The sequence below is a fragment of the Ranitomeya imitator genome, chromosome 4, assembly GCF_032444005.1.
Source record: "Ranitomeya imitator isolate aRanImi1 chromosome 4, aRanImi1.pri, whole genome shotgun sequence".
NCBI lineage: Eukaryota > Metazoa > Chordata > Amphibia > Anura > Dendrobatidae > Ranitomeya > Ranitomeya imitator.
The window spans coordinates 58077902-58098429 of NC_091285.1; positions in this window are offsets into that span (position 1 = coordinate 58077902).

Below are 20528 nucleotides of genomic sequence, written 5' to 3' on the forward strand. Positions count from 1 at the left end.
GAATAGCAGAGCTATAGGCTAAATGCTCTGCAGGACAGGGGGATAGTATTCAGGTATATGTGAGATGCTCTGCAGGGCAGGATAATAATATAGAATTATAGGTGAGATTCTCTGCAGGGCAGGAGAATAATATAGAATTATAGGTGAGATTCTCTGCAGGGCAGGAGAACAATATAGAATTATAGGTGAGATGCTCTGCAGATCAGGAGAACAATATAGAATTATAGGTGAGATGCTCTGCAGGGCAGGAGAATAATATAGAATTATAGGTGAGATGCTCTGCAGGGCAGGAGAATAATATAGAATTATAGGTGAGATGCTCTGCAGATCAGGAGAACAATATAGAATTATAGGTGAGATGCTCTGCAGGGCAGGAGAATAATATAGAATTATAGGTGAGATGCTCTGCAGGGCAGGAGAACAATATAGAATTATAGGTGAGATTCTCTGCAGGGCAGGAGAACAATATAGAATTATAGGTGAGATGCTCTGCAGGGCAGGAGAATAATATAGAATTATAGGTGAGATGCTCTGCAGGGCAGGAGAATAATATAGAATTGTAGGTGAGATGCTCTGCAGGGCAGGAGAATAATATAGAATTATAGGTGAGATTCTCTGCAGGGCAGGAGAATAATATAGAATTATAGGTGAGATTCTCTGCAGGGCAGGAGAACAATATAGAATTATAGGTGAGATGCTCTGCAGATCAGGAGAACAATATAGAATTATAGGTGAGATGCTCTGCAGGGCAGGAGAATAATATAGAATTATAGGTGAGATGCTCTGCAGATCAGGAGAGCAATATAGAATTATAGGTGAGATGCTCTGCAGGGCAGGAGAATAATATAGAATTATAGGTGAGATGCTCTGCAGGGCAGGAGAACAATATAGAATTATAGGTGAGATTCTCTGCAGGGCAGGAGAACAATATAGAATTATAGGTGAGATGATCTGCAGGGCAGGAGAACAATATAGAATTATAGGTGAGATTCTCTGCAGGGCAGGAGAATAATATAGAATTATAGGTGAGATTCTCTGCAGGGCAGGAGAACAATATAGAATTATAGGTGAGATGCTCTGCAGATCAGGAGAACAATATAGAATTAGGTGAGATGCTCCGCAGATCAGGAGAACAATATAGAATTATAGGTGAGATGCTCTGCAGGGCAGGAGAATAATATAGAATTATAGCTGAGATGCTCTGCAGATCAGGAGAACAATATAGAATTATAGGTGAGATGCTCTGCAGGGCAGGAGAATAATATAGAATTATAGGTGAGATGCTCTGCAGGGCAGGAGAATAATATAGAATTATAGGTGAGATTATCTGCAGGGCAGGAGAATAATATAGAATTATAGGTGAGATTCTCTGCAGGGCAGGAGAACAATATAGAATTATAGGTGAGATGATCTGCAGGGCAGGAGAACAATATAGAATTATAGGTGAGATTCTCTGCAGGGCAGGAGAATAATATAGAATTATAGGTGAGATTCTCTGCAGGGCAGGAGAACAATATAGAATTATAGGTGAGATGCTCTGCAGATCAGGAGAACAATATAGAATTAGGTGAGATGCTCCGCAGATCAGGAGAACAATATAGAATTATAGGTGAGATGCTCTGCAGGGCAGGAGAATAATATAGAATTATAGCTGAGATGCTCTGCAGATCAGGAGAACAATATAGAATTATAGGTGAGATGCTCTGCAGGGCAGGAGAATAATATAGAATTATAGGTGAGATGCTCTGCAGGGCAGGAGAATAATATAGAATTATAGGTGAGATTATCTGCAGGGCAGGAGAATAATATAGAATTATAGGTGAGATGCTCTGCAGGGCAGGAGAACAATATAGAATTATAGGTGAGATGCTCTGCAGATCAGGAGAACAATATAGAATTATAGGTGAGATGCTCTGCAGATCAGGAGAACAATATAGAATTATAGGTGAGATGCTCTGCAGATCAGGAGAACAATATAGAATTATAGGTGAGATGCTCTGCAGATCAGGAGAACAATATAGAATTATAGGTGAGATGCTCTGCAGCACAGAAGAATGTCGGCAAAAATTGCCAACACAGAAAATTAACAACAAGTTTATTAAGAACAGTTTATTAAGGAGGTCTAATAACAACAATAACTTCGATTTTTTAAGCAATCATTGTACACCTGGAAATAATTTGCCACCTTCTGATAGTCCTGAACAGGAACAGTTTATTAAAGAGGTCTAATAACAATAATAACTCCGGTTTAGTAAACAATCACTGCATACCTGCAAATTAGCCATTTTACTGCAAATGAGCTATTCTCCTTAAGTACTTTAGTTTATCTTCAACCTGGGGGTCGTCCTGTATAGACGTTGCCACCATATGATACAGCGCCTCACACTTCCTCTTTTTTATCTCAAAGCAAGCGGCCTGTGCATTAGCCAGTGTTAATTTTTGGCAAGCCAGGTCCTTCTGCAATTCATCAAAGAGAAACCACAAGCTGGGATGACTGCAGTGGAACATTGTGAAATCCCTCACAACAGTTCGTGGTTTTTGGTGACTGTTCCAGGGCTGCATCATGATGATTCCATATTCTTATAGGAAACTGAGGATCTCTACCAGCTGCACCCTCAATATATGTAGAAAAAAAGTATGTGAGCACCTCATTATAGCATTCTTCATCTGGGAATGTGACAGCAAGCTTATCAAAAACACATCTCACATCTTCAATTGGCACAAAGGCTAATGCAGCAAGAGACTTCAGTGTCATTTTTATCTTGATATTAGATTCATATTCTGTTTTCAAACCAACAGTTTTTATTTTTCTAATGAGACTCTGACAAAGGTGAAAATAACACCCTTTAACATCAGCATGTGGAAAGGCAATCCTTACTGCAGTCATACAAGCCTTCTCAAAATCCACTAAAACCTTTTGAGGTGCCAGATTTGGAATCAGTAGCTTCATTATTTCAAACATTCTCTTATACGTGTTCAGGGCCGCCATCAGGGCATGACGGCCGTGACTGGCGTATGGGGCCCGGTGAGCAGAGGGGGCCCGCATCGGGCCCCGTCTTATCTGCTCACCGGGCCCCTACCGGCAGCCGCAGGCTGAACCGGGCCCTTAGCGCCGACGCTGCAGCTGTTTAAAGCTATTGACGTGCGGGCGCGGGCCCGCACGTCAATAGTTAACAGCTGCGGCGCCGCCAGCCAATCTGAGGCTGGCGGGCGCTGACGTCAGCCGCAGCGTGCGTGCATGTCGTCGGCGTCTGACATCATTGTCAGTCGCCGGCGAGTGCATGCACGCTGCAGCTGCGTGGAGACTTCGCCCGCCGCAGGACCGCGGCAGGTAAGAAGAACTTTTTTTTTTTTTTTCTTGAGAGCGGCGATCCGGGGGGCCCAGGGAAGAACGCTGGGGCAGAGTGTGCTGGACGCAGAGGGGGCAGAGTGTGCTGGACGCAGAGGGGGCAGAGTGTGCTGGACGCAGAGGGGGCAGAGTGTGCTGGACGCAGAGGGGGCAGAGTGTGCTGGACGCAGAGGGGGCAGGATGGATACGATGGAGACAGATGGGGCAGGATGGGGAGATCATATGGGGCAGAATGGATACTCATGAGGGCAGGATGGGAGAACATCTGGCTGGAGCCTGCAATGACACACACGGGGGCTAGGATGGCGAATATTACCATAGGGGCTAATTAAGGGATATTATTATTGCAGTGATGTATTTATTTTATTTTTTGAGTATACTGTTTTAAATGGGGGGAGGTCCTGTTACTGTGCAGAGTGATACTATGTCACCTTCTTTATGTGGTGTAATGTAGAGGCTGTGAAAATTAAGTAATGCATTCTGCAAGTGGAACTCAAGATAACTGTGTTATTTCTGCAGAGACGAGTCCTGGCTGGAAGAAATGATGGCGGTCTGTGCTGGATGAAAGATGAAGGACTTCACCTAGAGACGTCACTGGTGAGTCAGTGTTAACTATACACTGACACTATACACTGTATACTATATACAGAGCTCCTGTGTATAATGTCACCGGTGATCACTGTATTACCTGTAGACACTGCTTACTAATTACAGATCTCCTGTGTATAATGGCACTGATGGTGATAGTATTGTGGTTTTTTTTATTTATTACTGATCAGTATTGTAGTATTCAGTCACTATGTGGTGGTAATATGCGGTCTGGTCATGGTGTTGTGGTATTTGTTCCTTGTGTTTGATATTATTCGGTCACTGTGGTGGTAATATGTCATCTGGTCATAGTGCTGTGGTATTTGTTCCTTGTATGTAGTATTATAGGTCATTTTAAAAATTGAAAAATAAATAAAAATATACCTAAATTGTATTGCATATTTTAACAAATATTTAGTAGGTTACAGTAGAGTAGGGCCCGGCCAAAAGTGTCTACCGTGTTCTGGTGGCTGTTGTGAATTCTGTGGCTGAATTCACTCCTGTGGTCACAAGTGGTACTGCAGCTTCTGAGCTTCCTCCCTCAGGTGTTCTGGTGAGCTCGTTAACTGCTTCATTACTTAACTCCGCGTGATGCTGCTATCCTTGCTCCTTGTCAATGTTTCAGTGTTGGATCTGAGCTTCTCCTGATTGTTCCTGTGACCTGCTGCTCTGTATAGCTAAGTGCTTTTTGCTTTTTTGTTGCTTTTTTTCTGTCCAGCTTGTCTTTTGTTTTGCTGGAAGCTCTGAGACGCAAAGGGTGTACCGCCGTGCCGTTAGTTCGGCACGGTGGGTTTATTTTGCCCCCTTTGCGTGGTTTTGCTTTAGGGTTTTTTGTAGACTGCAAAGTTCGCTTTACTGTCCTCGCTCTGTCCTAGAATATCGGGCCCCACTTTGCTGAATCTATTTCATCCCTACGTTTTGTCTTTTCATCTTACTCACAGTCATTATATGTGGGGGGCTGCCTTTTCCTTTGGGGAATTTCTCTGGGGCAAGTCAGGCCTATTTTTCTATCTTCAGGCTAGCTAGTTTCTTAGGCTGTGCCGAGTTGCCTAGGTAGTTGTTGGGCGCAATCCACAGCCGCTTTTAGTTGTGTTTAGGATAGGATCAGGTGTGCAGTCTACAGAGTTTCCACGTCTCAGAGCTCGTTCTTGTATTTTTGGGTATTTGTCAGATCACTGTGTGCGCTCTGATCGCTAAGCACACTGTGTTTCTGGATTGCCTTCATAACACCTGGCATTAGCAAACATAACAGGTGGCGGCTTAAAAAATCTTTTGGCCAAAACAAAAGCTGCTGGCTATATGTGTGATCTGGTGATGGGAACTGTTAATGTGTGATAGGTGAGAAGTGGAGATTTTCCAAGAGATGGCGGTGGGACTGTGGACAGTTCGAGGGGTGGAGCCTGGAGGCGGGGCTGGGGTGGAGCCTGGGCGGAGTCTCAAGGGGGCCCCGAACATTTTGCCAGTATGGGGCCCCGAAATTTCTAGTGGCAGCCCTGTACGTGTTCATGTCCTTTCTTTGAAGTAAAATGTACAAACATGGCGGATATGAGTTACCCACCTTGGCATGCCAAGTGTACAGTTGGTAAAACATATTGGGCACTTTATCAAAGGTGCCATCTCCATAGATTGTATCTTTGTTCAGTTCAAGCATAAGATCTCTATCTCCTAAAACCAGAATTATGTTTCGATCTTCTTTTCCTGAATCATGAAGTATCAGTTGACTATACTTTTCAGGAATGCAAAAATGTATAGTTTTTGGGTTAGGTAAATTACCATCTGTTCTATGATAGACCAGGCTTCTCGCAAGAGATGATTGTCTTGGCATATGGGCCAATACATCATTACTCAATACAGACAACACCTTTCCCATCACGTTGCGAGGAGTAGCACTTACTGCTCTCATGTCTTCTCTCATTTTGCTTCTGGCAACGTTTGCTTCTGCTTTTTGAGGGCAGGAGTCATGACAATGTTCTGTTGGTTCTTGAACTACGTTGCCATCTTTTGTTTTGAGAATTGAATTGCACTTTGAAGAGCGGTATAGTCGGCATCTCCAAGTCACCACTGCGTTGATAGTACGAAATGGAAGATATTCAAACCCCAAGTAAATCATAACTTTGTTGTTTCTCTGGCTTTTTGAAAACTCCATTGTTAACACTACAAGAAGAAATAGAATACTTTAGATGAACTCAAAATACACTTTTATTGAAAATAAATTAACAAATATGAGGATAGATAAGACTATTGGTTCACCAATACAAAAAAACATAGATGTGTAATGACTGTGGTCGCAGGCATCAAGTCCACAACCAGTCAAGGGGGTACAGGTGCCTGCTTCTGCTGGATCTGCGTCTTCACTGAAGATGCAGATCCAGATGACATGCATCATGTTGCAGAGACTCGTGGGGTCCCTGCACTGCGATACATGCTGCCGGCGCGTTGGCTGTGAGCTGACATCAGAGGTGCAGCCACAGGGAGTGGTGCATGAAATGGCGCACACTCCGATGTCAGCTGCCAGGCTGTGCGGTGGCTACAAAAGACACTGGGTGACGTGGGAGCAGAGGAAAGGTGAGTAGAATGTTATTGTTTTTAATTATGCATTAGGATCAGAACGGGGACACATACACTAGGATTGGGGACCATGTAAACCAGGATAGGGACATATATACCAGAAAGGGGGCATAAATACCAGTATGGAGATCATGTGAACCATACATACTAGGATGGGGATCATATATACCAGCATTAGGACATATATACCAGGATGCAGACATATTCACCAGGATGATGGGCATATATACCAGTATGGGGGACATTACTACATAATGAAGGGGGAGGGGGCAATTCATACGTCTTTATAGAATTTAGAACACTACAGGGGGCCATACATCTGACCAGCGTGTGTGTGGGGGGAAGGGCCAAATTTCACACTGGGGCCCATCGGACTCCACTGCAAAAGCATATCATACATTCTCAGCAAGAACACAAAGTGGTACAAGTGACAGAATCCCACCTTTCTGCTGTGCCTTCTGGGCTTCCAGGACCAACTATCTCTGCCAGCAGCAGTGATACTTTTGTGAGCCCTGATAGCGGTGATGGCTCCTCTGGATCACACTGCTGCTGGTTCTGCATGTGCTGCTGTTTTGGGCTGGTGAGAGGAGTAAGACAGAATCAGTGAGAGATGAGAGCAGACTAGATCTATTGCTGATAATGACAGACTGCTGCAAACCACAGATCATCATTTTTGCAGTTTTGCACTAGGTCATCTGTAAATCACAAGTTGATCACATATTATGTGAACATCCTCACCTTGCACCTGAAATATCATAGATCTGAAACTTTTGTGATGCTTTAATTAGCAATTTTCTGTGTGGGCAATTTTCTGTGTGGGGAAATTTCCATGTGGGGAAATTTCCGTGTGGGGAATTTTCCGTGTGGGGAATTTTCCGTGTGAAGAATTTTCCTGTGGGTAATTTTCCTGTGTGCAATTTTCCTGTGTGCATTTTTCAGGGAACCGTACACAGCAGCCGACCCGCAACGTTTACTGATTGTGGACACACACCCATAGAGAGTAGTTTGCACTTTGTCTTCAGTACATGTTTAATAAAGTTAGTTTTATTCACCAAACACAGCGAACAACAACGCTGTGACATTTGCAGCATTTTTTTAACTTTTTCAAACAAGTGAAACTGCTGAAAGAAGTGACACGCTGCAGATTTAAAAAAACGCTGCAGTTGTGAAATTCAGTCAAAAAATCTCAGATTTTGTTTGTTCTGTAAAATGCTGTAAACTTCTTATTTGCAGAAGAAAAAGCTGCAAAAATTCTGCATATGAACATGGCCAAAAGCTGCTTTTTAAAGTGCCAGCAAAACATAAGAGATTTCCGAAATCTCCTGCATGCGCGTGGTTTTTTTTCTGACTGGATTTCAGAACTGTAGCGCTTTTTAAATCTGTAGCGTGTCACTTCTTTCAGTGCGTTTTCACCCGTAGAAAGCAATGAAAGAATAAAAAAGCTGCAGATATTGCAACAGCATTTCTCACTGCAATTTTTTAAGTGGCTTTGGTGAATTAAACTATTAGGTCTCGTTCACATTTTCAGTATTTGTAATGCCGAAACAGCAGTGGAACAGTGAGAAACATGTCACCACTTCTGTATTTATCACTAGGGTTGAGCGAAACGGGTCGTTCATTTTCAAAAGTCGACGACTTTTGGCAAAGTCGGGTTTCATGAAACCCGATCCGACCCCTGTGCGGGGTCGGCCATGCGGTACGCGACTTTCGCGCCAAAGTCGCGTTTCAATGACGCGAAAAGCGCCATTTCTCAGCCAATGAAGGTAAACGCAGAGTGTGGGCAGCGTGATGACATAGGTCCTGGTCCCCACCATCTTAGAGAAGGGCATTGCAGTGATTGGCTTGCTGTCTGCGGCGTCACAGGGGCTATAAAGGGGCGTTCCAGCCGACCGCCATCTTACTGCTGCTGATCTGAGCTTAGGGAGAGGTTGCTGCCGCTTCGTCAGAAGCAGGGATAGCGTTAGGCAGGGTCCATTAACCACCAAACCGCTTGTGCTGTAGCGATTTCCACTGTCCAACACCACCTTCGGTGTGCAGGGACAGTGGAGGCTACATTTTTTTTTTCTCAGCGCTGTAGCTCATTGGGCTGCCCTAGAAGGCTCCCTGATAGCTGCATTGCTGTGTGTACGCCGCTGTGCAAACCAACTGCTTTTTTCAAAGCACAAATCCTCTTGTTCCTTCCTTTCTGCACAGCTATCTTTTTTGTTTGTTCACACTTTTTATTTAATTTGTGCATCAGTCCACTCCTTATTGCTGCCTGCCATACCTGGCTGAGATTACTGCAGGGAGATAGTAATTGTAGGACAGTCCCTGTTTTTTTTTTTTTTTTTTTGTGGGAGATTAAGATTGGCATTTCTGCTAGAGTGCCATCCCTGTGTGTGCCATCTCTCACTCAGTGGGCCATAGAAAGGCTATTTATTTTTTTGCTTGATTTGGGTTCTAAAATCTACCTGAAAAAATCACTACATCAATCAGTGGGAGAAAAATATTGGCCTCAGGGCTTGTGTGCCACTCCTGACTCCTGTGTGTGCCATCTCTCACTCAGTGGGCCATAGAAAGCCTTTTTTTTTTTTTTATTTGGTTTCTAAATTCTTCCTTTTAAAATTATTTTATTTTATTTTGTTTATAAAGTCTCCCTGAAAAAAAAATAAATAAATAAAACAGTGGGAGATTAATATTGACATTTGTGCTTGAGTGACAGTCCTGCGTGTGTGGCATCTCTGTGATTTGGTGCCACAGAAAACAGAGTGTGTAACATTGTGCCTGATTTTCCTTGTGGTCTCACCAACCTGTAAAGGGATATTGAAATCATACTGAAGTTATAGGTCACTGTGTAAGTTGTTTGACAGCAACAAATAAAGTTACTTTGGTTAAGTTTTTAAAACAATGAGGAAGTCTGGTGCAAGAGGTCGTGGCCGTGGGCGTTCATTGTCAGCTGGTAATGATGGTAGTGGTAGTGGAGCATCAGGTGGTCGTGGGAAAAAAAATATTCCACCTAAGTCTGGAGCTGTGGAGCCAGGTTCGTCGTCTGGCTACACAAGGCCTCGAACGCTCTCTTTTCTGGGAGTAGGAAAACCGCTTTTAAAGCCGGAGCAGCAACAGCAAGTTTTGGCTTTCCTTGCAGACTCAGCCTCTAGCTCTTTTGCCTCCTCTTCTGAAACTGGTAAATGTAATAGCAGCGTGTCGCTTGTGGATGTTCACGGTCAGGGACAAGTCGCTTCCTTGTCCTCTTCAGCAAAAACAACAACAAGAGAGATGGATGCAGCAGGCGACATAACGGGTTACTCCATGGAGCTCTTTACACATACCGTCCCTGGCTTAGAAAGTGAAACACTTAACAGGCCATGCCCATTACAAGTAGATTCTGACATGGAGTGCACTGATGCACAGCCACAGCCAGACTACTATGCTGGTCCTTTGACTCAGACCACAACATTTCCCTCTCTATGTTGCCCCGTCACGAACGCTATACCACCGACCGACACGGTGACACAGACGAAGTTGCACACGAGCTAGAAGAGGAGGTAATAGATGACCCAGTTGTTGACCCCGATTGGCAGCCATTGGGGGAACAGGGTGCAGGCGGCAGTAGTTCAGAAGCGGAGGTGGAGGAGGGGCCGCAGCAGGCATCAACAGCGCAACAGGTTCCATCTGCCGGGCCCGTATCTGGCCCAAAACGCGTGTCAAAGCCAAAACCTGTTGGAGGACAGCGTGGCCATCCGGTTAATGCTCAGTCTGCAATCCCTGAAAAGGGATCCGATGCTAGGAAGAGTGCAGTCTGGCATTTTTTTAAACAACATCCAATTGATCAGCGCAAAGTCATCTGTCAAAAATGTTCAACTAGCTTAAGCAGAGGTCAGAATCTGAAAAGTCTCAATACAAGTTGCATGCATAGACATTTAACCACCATGCATTTTCAAGCCTGGACTAACTACCAAACGTCCCTTAAGGTTGTAGCACCCTCGGCCAATGAAGCTAGTCAGCAGCGCAACATCCCTTCCGTCACTGTAAGGCCACCATTTTCCGCACCACCGGCAGTATCTGTGCAGGTTTCTTTGCCAGCCAAAAGCAGTCAGGGTCAGGGAATCACCAGTTTTGTAGGAGGAAATATTGCATCTAGGGCACCGGCGGAAACAATACCGTCTCCAACCGTCTCTCAGTCTGCCATGTCCACCGGCACACCCGCAAGTTCCACGATCTCCAGCTCTCCAGTCCAGCTCACCCTACATGAGACTCTGGTTAGAAAAAGGAAGTACTTAGCCTCGCATCCGCGTACACAGGGTTTTAACGCCCAAATAGCTAGACTAATCTCGTTAGAGATGATGCCCTACCGGTTAGTTGAAAGCGAAGCTTTCAAAGCCCTGATGGAGTACGCTGAACCACGCTACGAGCTACCCAGTCGACACTTTTTTTCCAGAAAAGTCATCCCAGCCCTGCACCAGCATGTTAAACAGCGCATCGTCCATGCACTCAGGCAATCTGTGAGTACAAAGGTGCACCTGACTACAGATGCATGGACCAGTAGGCATGGCCAGGGACGTTACGTGTCCATCACGGCACACTAGGTGAATGTGGTGGATGCAGGGTCCACAGTGGACATCAATTTCGGGACAGTTGTGCCTAGCCCACGGTCTAGGAAACAGTTGGCTGTAGGCGTTCGCACCCCCTCCTCCTCCTCCTCGTCCTCCTGCAGAAGCGACAGCTCTTCAACAGACCGCAGTCGGCCAACCACTCCATCGGCAGCTGACACTGTTGCACACCAGTTGTCCCATTATGGGCCAGCTACTGGCAAGCGTCAGCAGGCTGTATTGGCTATGAAGTGTTTGGGCGACAACAGACACACCGCGTAAGTTCTGTCCGAGTTCTTGCAACAAGAAACGCAGTCGTGGCTGGGCACAGTAGATCTTGAGGCAGGCAAGGTAGTGAGTGATAACGGAAGGAATTTCATGGCTGCCATCTCCCTTTCCCAACTGAAACACATTCCTTGCCTGGCTCACACCTTAAACCTGGTGGTGCAGTGCTTATTGAAAACTTATCCTGGGTTCTCCGACCTGCTCCTCAAAGTGCGTGGACTTTGCTCACATATCCGACGTTCGCCTGTACACTCCAGCCGTATGCAGACCTATCAGCGGTCTTTGAACCTTCCCCAGCATCGCCTAATCATAGACGTTGCAACAAGGTGGAACTCAACACTGCACATGCTTCAGAGACTGTGCCAACAGAGGCGGGCTGTTATGTTTTTGTGGGAGGATACACATACACGGGCAGGCAGTAGGATGGCAGACATGGAGTTGTCAGGTGTGCAGTGGTCGAAGATACAAGACATGTGTCAAGTCCTTCAGTGTTTTGAGGAATGCACACGGCTGGTTAGTGCAGACAACGCCATAATAAGCATGAGCATCCCCCTAATGTGTCTGCTGATGCAAAGTTTGACGCACATAAAGGATCAGGCGTCTGCACCAGAGGAAGAGGAAAGCCTTGATGACAGTCAGCCATTTTCTGGTCAGGGCAGTGTACAGGACGAGGTAGCAGGCGAAGAGGAGGTGGAGGACGAGAAGGATGATGGGGATGAGTATATTTTTAATGAGGAAGCTTTCCCGGGGGCACTGGAAATTGGTGGCGTGGCAAGGCCGGGTTCTGTTTTTTTGAGGGACACAAGTGACGTAGATTTGCCTGAAACTGCCCCTCAACCAATCACAACCGCAGATTTGACAACTGGAACTTTGGCCCACATGGCGGATTATGCCTTACGTATCCTCAAAAGAGACACACGCATTACTAAAATGATGAACGATGATGATTACTGGTTGGCCTGCCTCCTTGATCCACGCTATAAAGGCAAATTGCAAAATATTATGCCACACGAGAACTTGGAACTAATATTAGCAACCAAACAATCAACTCTTGTTGACCGTTTGCTTCAGGCATTCCCAGCACACAGCGCCCGTGATTGTTCTCACACGAGCTCCAGGGGGCAGCAGACCAGGAGTGTTAGAGGGGCAGAAATCAGAAGTGGCGTTGGCCAGAGGGGTTTTCTGACCAGGTTGTGGAGTGATTTTGCTATGACCGCAGACAGGACAGGTACTGCTGCATCAATTGAAAGTGACAGGAGACAACATTTGTCCAGTATGGTTACTAACTATTTTTCATCCCTTATCGATGTTCTACCTCAACCTTCATTCCCATTTGATTACTGGGCATCAAAATTAGACACCTGGCCAGAATTGGCAGAATATGCATTGCAGGAGCTTGCTTGCCCGGCAGCTAGTGTCCTATCAGAAAGAGTATTCAGTGCTGCAGGTTCAATATTAACCGAAAAAAGGACTCGTCTGGCTACCCAAAATGTTGATGATCTAACATTCATTAAAATGAACCACAACTGGATTTCGAATTCTTTTGCCCCACCTTGCCCGGCAGACACCTAGCTTTCCTATGAAAAGCTCTTGCCTGTGGACTACTGTGAATTACTTATCTAATGTCTAATTTGCTGCTGCTGATTGTCCAGCATACGACATGTTTACACCTCCCTAAATGGCCAAACTCCCCACACGGGGCCGTGGTATCGCGACTTGGCGCAAGCACCCGTGAGAGTGCTGTTTGTCTGAAGAGGTGGGTGTGCCCGCTTTTGGTCGACGGCACTGCCACTGGGTCCCTCATAGTACAATAAAGTGTCTCTGGCGGTGGTGGTGCGCACCCAACGTCAGACACACTGTTGTAACATGAGGGGCCCTGGGCCTGTACCGCCGGCCACAAGAGAGTTCACCCACCCCCAGGTCAAACATTGCTCTACCACTTCCACAGTTATCTCTCACACTTCCACCAATGTTTAGTCTATGCGCTGACATCCTTCCATTCCTGCCACTGACAATACCATTGTGTTGACATGTATGATGGTACTTAACATAGTCAGGGGCAGTGTCCTCTATTTACCACAGTAAATACTTTGCGCTAAATTAGTAGGTCTGAAACTACGCAGAGGATCCCACCCCTGAACCTAATGATTGCACCCTTTAGTGTTTTCGTTTTGTTTTAATGCGAGACATTCACATTTATTTATTGTTTTGGACTACTAACTGGCAGACACTCATTACAATCGGCCTCCGCTGACCAGACCACTGCTGCCCGTGTACCCCTGGAACCAATTTTAAATTGCCTACAGCCTGTCCAATTTTATTATGTTAGACCTTCGAAGCCTGTCTGCGGTCCCTTCTTCCACAAGGCCTCCACTGACCATTCTACTGCTGCCCGTGTACCCCTGGAACCAATTTTAAATTGCCTACAGCCAGCCCATTTTATTATGTTAGGCCTTCGAAGCCTGTCTGCGGTCCCTCCTTCCACTAGGCCTCCACTGACCATTCTACTGCTGCCCGTGTACCCCTGGAACCAATTTTAAATTGCCTACAGCCAGCCCATTTTATTATGTTAGGCCTTCGAAGCCTGTCTGCGGTCCCTCCTTCCACTAGGCCTCCACTGACCTGTCTACTGCTGCCCGTGTACCCCTGGAACCAATTTTAAATTGCCTACAGCCCAATTTTTTTATGTTAGGCCTTCGAAGCCTGTCTGCGTTCCCTCCTTCCACTAGGCCTCCACTGACCTGTCTACTGCTGCCCGTGTACTCCTGGAACCAATTATAAAGTGCCTATAGCCTTCCAATTTTATTATGTTAGGCCTTCGAAGCCTGTCTGCGGTCCCTCCTTCCACAAGGCCTCCACTGACCATTCTACTGCTGCCCGTGTACCCCTGGAACCAATTTTAAATTGCCTACAGCCAGCCCATTTTATTATGTTAGGCCTTCGAAGCCTGTCTGCGGTCCCTCCTTCCACTAGGCCTCCACTGACCAGACCACTGCTGCCCGTGTACCCCTGGAACCAATTTTAAATTGCCTACAGCCAGCCCATTTTATTATGTTAGGCCTTCGAAGCCTGTCTGCGGTCCCTCCTTCCACTAGGCCTCCACTGACCTGTCTACTGCTGCCCGTGTACCCCTGGAACCAATTTTAAATTGCCTACAGCCAGCCCATTTTATTATGTTAGGCCTTCGAAGCCTGTCTGCGGTTCCTCCTTCCACTAGGCCTCCACTGACCTGTCTACTGCTGCCCGTGTACCCCTGGAACCAATTTTAAATTGCCTACAGCCCAATTTTTTTATGTTAGGCCTTCGAAGCCTGTCTGTGTTCCCTCCTTCCACTAGGCCTCCACTGACCAGACTACTGCTGCCCGTGTACCCCTGGAACCAATTATAAAGTGCCTACAGCCCAATTTTTTTATGTTAGGCCTTTGAAGCCTGTCTGCGGTCCCTCCTTCCACTAGGCCTCCACTGACCAGACCACTGCTGCCCGTGTACCCCTGGAACCAATTATAAAGTGCCTACAGCCTTCCAATTTTATTATGTTAGGCCTTCGAAGCCTGTCTGCGGCCCGTTCTTTCTACTACTACTACACTGACCAGTCTACTGCTGCCTGTGTACCCCTGGAACCAATTTTAAATTGCCTACAGCCCAATTTTATTATGTTAGGCCTTCGAAGCCTGTCTGCGGTCCCTCCTTCCACTAGGCCTCCACTGACCATTCTACTGCTGCCCGTGTACCCCTGGAACCAATTTTAAATTGCCAACAGCCCTATTTTGTTATGTTAGGCCTTCGAAGCCTGTCTGCGGTCCCTTCTTTCTACTACTACTACACTGACCAGACCATTGCTGCCCGTGTACCCCTGGAACCAATTTTAAATTGCCTACAGCCCAATTTTATTATGTTAGGCCTTCGAAGCCTGTCTGCGGTCCCTCCTTCCACTAGGCCTCCACTGACCATTCTACTGCTGCCCGTGAACCCCTGGAACCAATTTTAAATTGCCAACAGCCCTATTTTGTTATGTTAGGCCTTCGAAGCCTGTCTGCGGTCCCTTCTTTCTACTACTCCTACACTGACCAGACCACTGCTGCCCGTGTACCCCTGGAACCTATTTTTTATTGCATAGAGCATCCTTTTTTAATAGTAGGCGTACAAAGTCTGTCTGCGGTCCACTATTGAAATTGTCCTCCACTGCCCAGAGGAATGCTGCCTGTGTACCCCTGTAACCTTTTTTAAGCTGCAGTGAGCCACATTTTTGGTTTAAGGCCTACTACCTGTGTCTGTCTGCGCCACTCAATTCAGCTGTGTTCTTTGAAAAAAGCTGAGCGTCAATAGTCTTGTTTTCAGCCTCTAGGAATTTTAAAACTGCATTGGGGGTACAACTTTGGTAGGGCCTACTAACGGTGTCTGCCGCCCCAAGGTGTGCCCCAGGTTTCGTCCACATTGCTTCGGTCTTCCGACTCTCGTTTAGTAGTTGTAGAAAACTACACTGCATTAGGCCTACAAAATGGGTATGGGGTGTAGAGAGATGGTGTGTTCCACTCCAAGGTGTTCCCCAGGTTTCGTCCCCATTGCTTCGGTCTTCCGACTCTCGTTTAGTAGTTGTAGAAAACTACACTGCATTAGGCCTACAAATTGTGTATGGGGTGTAGAGACGGTGTGTTTCACTCCAAGGTGTTCTCCAGGTTGCCTTTCCTGAGCTTCTATCTTCAGGCTCTCGTTTAGTAGTTGTTGGAAACTACACTGCATTAGGCCTACAAAATGGGTAAGGGGTGTAGAGAGATGGTGTGTTCCACTCCAAGGTGTTCCCCAGGTTTCCTCGCCATTGCTTCGATCTTAATGCTCTCGTTTAGTAGTTGTTGGAAAGTACGCTGCATTAGGCCTACAAATTGGGTATGGGGTGTAGAGAGATGGTGTGTTCCACTCCAAGGTGTTCCCCAGGTTTCCTCGCCATTGCTTCGATCTTAATGCTCTCGTTTAGTAGTTGTTGGAAACTACACTGCATTAGGCCTACAAAATGGGCATGGGGTGTAGAGAGATGGTGTGTTCCACTCCAAGGTGTTCCCCAGGTTTCCTCGCCATTGCTTCGATCTTAATGCTCTCGTTTAGTAGTTGTTGGAAACTACGCTGCATTAGGCCTACAAATTGGGTATGGGGTGTAGAGAGATGGTGTGTTCCACTCCAAGGTGTTCCCCAGGTTTCGTCCACATTGCTTCGGTCTTCCGACTCTCGTTTAGTAGTTGTAGAAAACTACACTGCATTAGGCCTACAAATTGGGTATGGGGTGTAGAGAGATGGTGTGTTACACTCCAAGGTGTTCCCCAGGTTTCCTCGCCATTGCTTCGATCTTCTGGCTCTCGTTTAGTAGTTGTTGGAAACTACACTGCATTAGGCCTACAAATTGGGTATGGGGTGTAGAGAGATGGTGTGTTCCACTCCAAGGTGTTCCACAGGTTTCCTCTCCATTGCTTCGATCTTAATGCTCTCGTTTAGTAGTTGTTGGAAACTACACTGCATTAGGCCTACAAATTGGGTATGGGGTGTAGAGACGGTGTGTTCCACTCCAAGGTGTTCTCCAGGTTGCTTTTCCTGAGCTTCTATCTTCAGGCTCTCGTTTAGTAGTTGTTGGAAACTACACTGCATTAGGCCTACAAAATGGGTATGGGGTGTAGAGAGATGGTGTGTTCCACTCCAAGGTGTTCCCCAGGTTTCGTCCACATTGCTTCGGTCTTCCGACTCTCGTTTAGTAGTTGTAGAAAACTACACTGCATTAGGCCTACAAATTGGGTATGGGGTGTAGAGAGATGGTGTGTTACACTCCAAGGTGTTCCCCAGGTTTCCTCTCCATTGCTTCGATCTTCTGGCTCTCGTTTAGTAGTTGTTGGAAACTACACTGCATTAGGCCTACAAATTGGGTATGGGGTGTAGAGAGATGGTGTGTTCCACTCCAAGGTGTTCCCCAGGTTTCCTCTCCATTGCTTCGATCTTAATGCTCTCGTTTAGTAGTTGTTGGAAACTACACTGCATTAGGCCTACAAATTGGGTATGGGGTGTAGAGACCGTGTGTTCCACTCCAAGGTGTTCTCCAGGTTGCCTTTCCTGAGCTTCTATCTTCAGGCTCTCGTTTAGTAGTTGTTGGAAACTACACTGCATTAGGCCTACAAAATGGGTATGGGGTGTAGAGAGATGGTGTGTTCCACTCCAAGGTGTTCCCCAGGTTTCCTCTCCATTGCTTCGATCTTTATGCTCTCGTTTAGTAGTTGTTGGAAACTACACTGCATTAGGCCTACAAATTGGGTATGGGGTGTAGAGACGGTGTGTTCCACTCCAAGGTGTTCTCCAGGTTGCCTTTCCTGAGCTTCTATCTTCAGGCTCTCGTTTAGTAGTTGTTGGAAACTACACTGCATTAGGCCTACAAAATGGGTATGGGGTGTAGAGAGATGGTGTGTTCCACTCCAAGGTGTTCCCCAGGTTTCCTCTCCATTGCTTCGATCTTTATGCTCTCGTTTAGTAGTTGTTGGAAACTACACTGCATTAGGCCTACAAATTGGGTATGGGGTGTAGAGACGGTGTGTTCCACTCCAAGGTGTTCTCCAGGTTGCCTTTCCTGAGCTTCTATCTTCAGGCTCTTGTTAAATAGTGGTTAAATGGAACAACTGCATTTGGCGTACTAGTTGGTTTGGGGCCTACTAACAGTGTCTGCCGCTCCTTGCTGTTCTCCTGGTTTCCTGTCCTGAAATTCCATTTTCAGGCTCTCGTTAAGTAGTTGTTAATGTTAGACTGCATTTGGCCTACTAGTTGGGTTGGGACCTACTATCGGTGTCTGCCACTCCTTGCTGTTCTCCTCCACTGAACAAAGCTGTGCCGCCTGTTTACTACGGTTGCCAATTTTGAACTGCATTTCGACTACTTACTGATTTGGGCCAACTCTCTGTGTCAGCCTCTCATTCCAGTTGTCCTCCACTGCAATGCCCCCTGGTTAGTCCTGTGTTACCAATTTTGAACTGCATTTAGCCCACTTTATTCTTTGGGCCTATATCTGTGTTTCCTCCTCATCCTGCCCATTGCCCAGCCAGTGATAGATGAGTCTGCTGGTACATTGACCCATAACGCAAAATTCCCCGTGCACGCTACACAGCAAGATTGTGACCCTGCTGAAAGTCAGGTTCCTCTTCCCGCATACCATACCACCTTACACGGGGACAAAGAGGAAGGTGCAGATGAAAGTGCAGGTTCCTTCATCAGGTGGGGGGAGGAATACTAGTTGGCGACGTCACTGGCACAGGGCCTCTCATAGTACGCAAAAGTGTTGCTGCCGGTGGGAGGCGCCCCCGCCATGCAAACACACCGCTGTACTTTGAGGGGCCCTGTGCCAGTGCCAATGCCAACGAGTGGGCCCCCCCTGCTTGCTCAGGATCACAGCACTTGCAAAGTTGAAATACTTACCTCTCCCTGCTCCACAGATTTACTGGGCCCACTAATTACTTGAACCAGCCCTACCCCCCACAACTTTAGCCAAATGACCCCCAATTTCAAATGCCTTCCAATTATTATAAGGTAAATTACGATTGACAAGCTTCTGTAACAAGAATGGATGTTTTTGCCATTAAAATGGGCAGTGTAGGTGTTTTCCTGGCCTCCACTCACTGCCGACTATGCTCCCCAATTGACTTGCATTGGGTTTCGTGTTTCGGGCGATACCCGACTTTTCGCGATAATCGGCCGATTCCACTCGACTCGACTTCTAAGATAGTCGGGTTTCGCGAAACACGACTCGACTCTAAAAAGGTCAAGGTCGCTCAACCCTATTTATCACCCTCCTGGTTTTGGCTGAAACATACTGATGTGAAATACTGACCAAATATTCAACGTGTGAACTTGGCCTTAAGGTACCGTTACACTAAACGATTTACCAACGATCACGACCAGCGATACGACCTGGCCGTGATCGTTGGTAAGTCGTTGTGTGGTCGCTGGAGAGCTGTCACACAGACAGCTCTCTCCAGCGACCAACGATCAGGGGAACGACTTCGGCATCGTTGAAACTGTGTTCAACGATGCCGAAGTCCCCGGGTAACCAGGGTAAATATCGGGTTACTAAACGCAGGGCCGCACTTAGTAACCCGATATTTACCCTGGTTACCATTGTAAAAGTAAAAAAAAAAACCAGTACATACTTACATTCTGCTGTCTGTCCCCGCCGTCAGCTTCCCGCACTGACTGTGTCAGCGCCGGCCGTAAAGCAGAGCACATCGGACATCGGAATGTAGTATGTACTGTTTTTTGTTTTTTTTTTACTTTTACAATGGTAACTAGGATAAATATCGGGTTACTTAGCGCGGCCCTGCGCTTAGTAACCCGATGTTTACCCTGGTTACCAGTGAACGCATCGCTGGATCGGCGTCACACATGCCGATCCAGTTATGACAGCGGGTGATCAGCGACCAAAAAAAGGTCCTGATCATTCCCCAGCGACCAACGATCTCCCAGCAGGGGCCTGATCGTTGGTCGCTGTCACCAGCGTCGGACTGGAGCACCTTGGGCCCACCAGAGAAAATCATTCTTGGGGCCCACTATGTAGCTACATAGAAATAGATACAAGACCACCAATTGTGCGGTAAAAAGCGCTAATATCAGGGTATAATATAAGGTAGTTCACGTCTTAATAATGTAGCAAGGGTTGGGGTAGCCCCCTCACAGAATATAATGTAGCCCCCTCATAAAATATAATGCAGTCCCCTCTCATAGAATATAATGCAGCACCCCACAAAATATAATGCAACCCCCTCAGGTATGACACAGTCCCCACCATAGAATATAATGTAGCACCCCATAGGGTATAATGCAGCCCCCCCATATAGTATAATGCCACCCACCACAGAATATAATGTAGTCCCAAGAGAATGCAGTTCCACCACAGAATATAATGCAGCCCCCCCATAGAGTATACTGTAGCCCCCTCATATAGTATGATGTAGCCCCCATAATATCATGTAGTACCTTGAGTATAATGCAGTCCCCCCTGTTATGGCTGGCAATCAGGCAACACAGCGTGCAGTAATCAGCGCACATACAGAGATCTGACAATAACCAAAAACAATAGGACGAGCTCTGAGACGTGGAATCTCTGTAGACTGCAGTACCTGATCTATCCTCACACAACTATAAGCAGCAGTGGA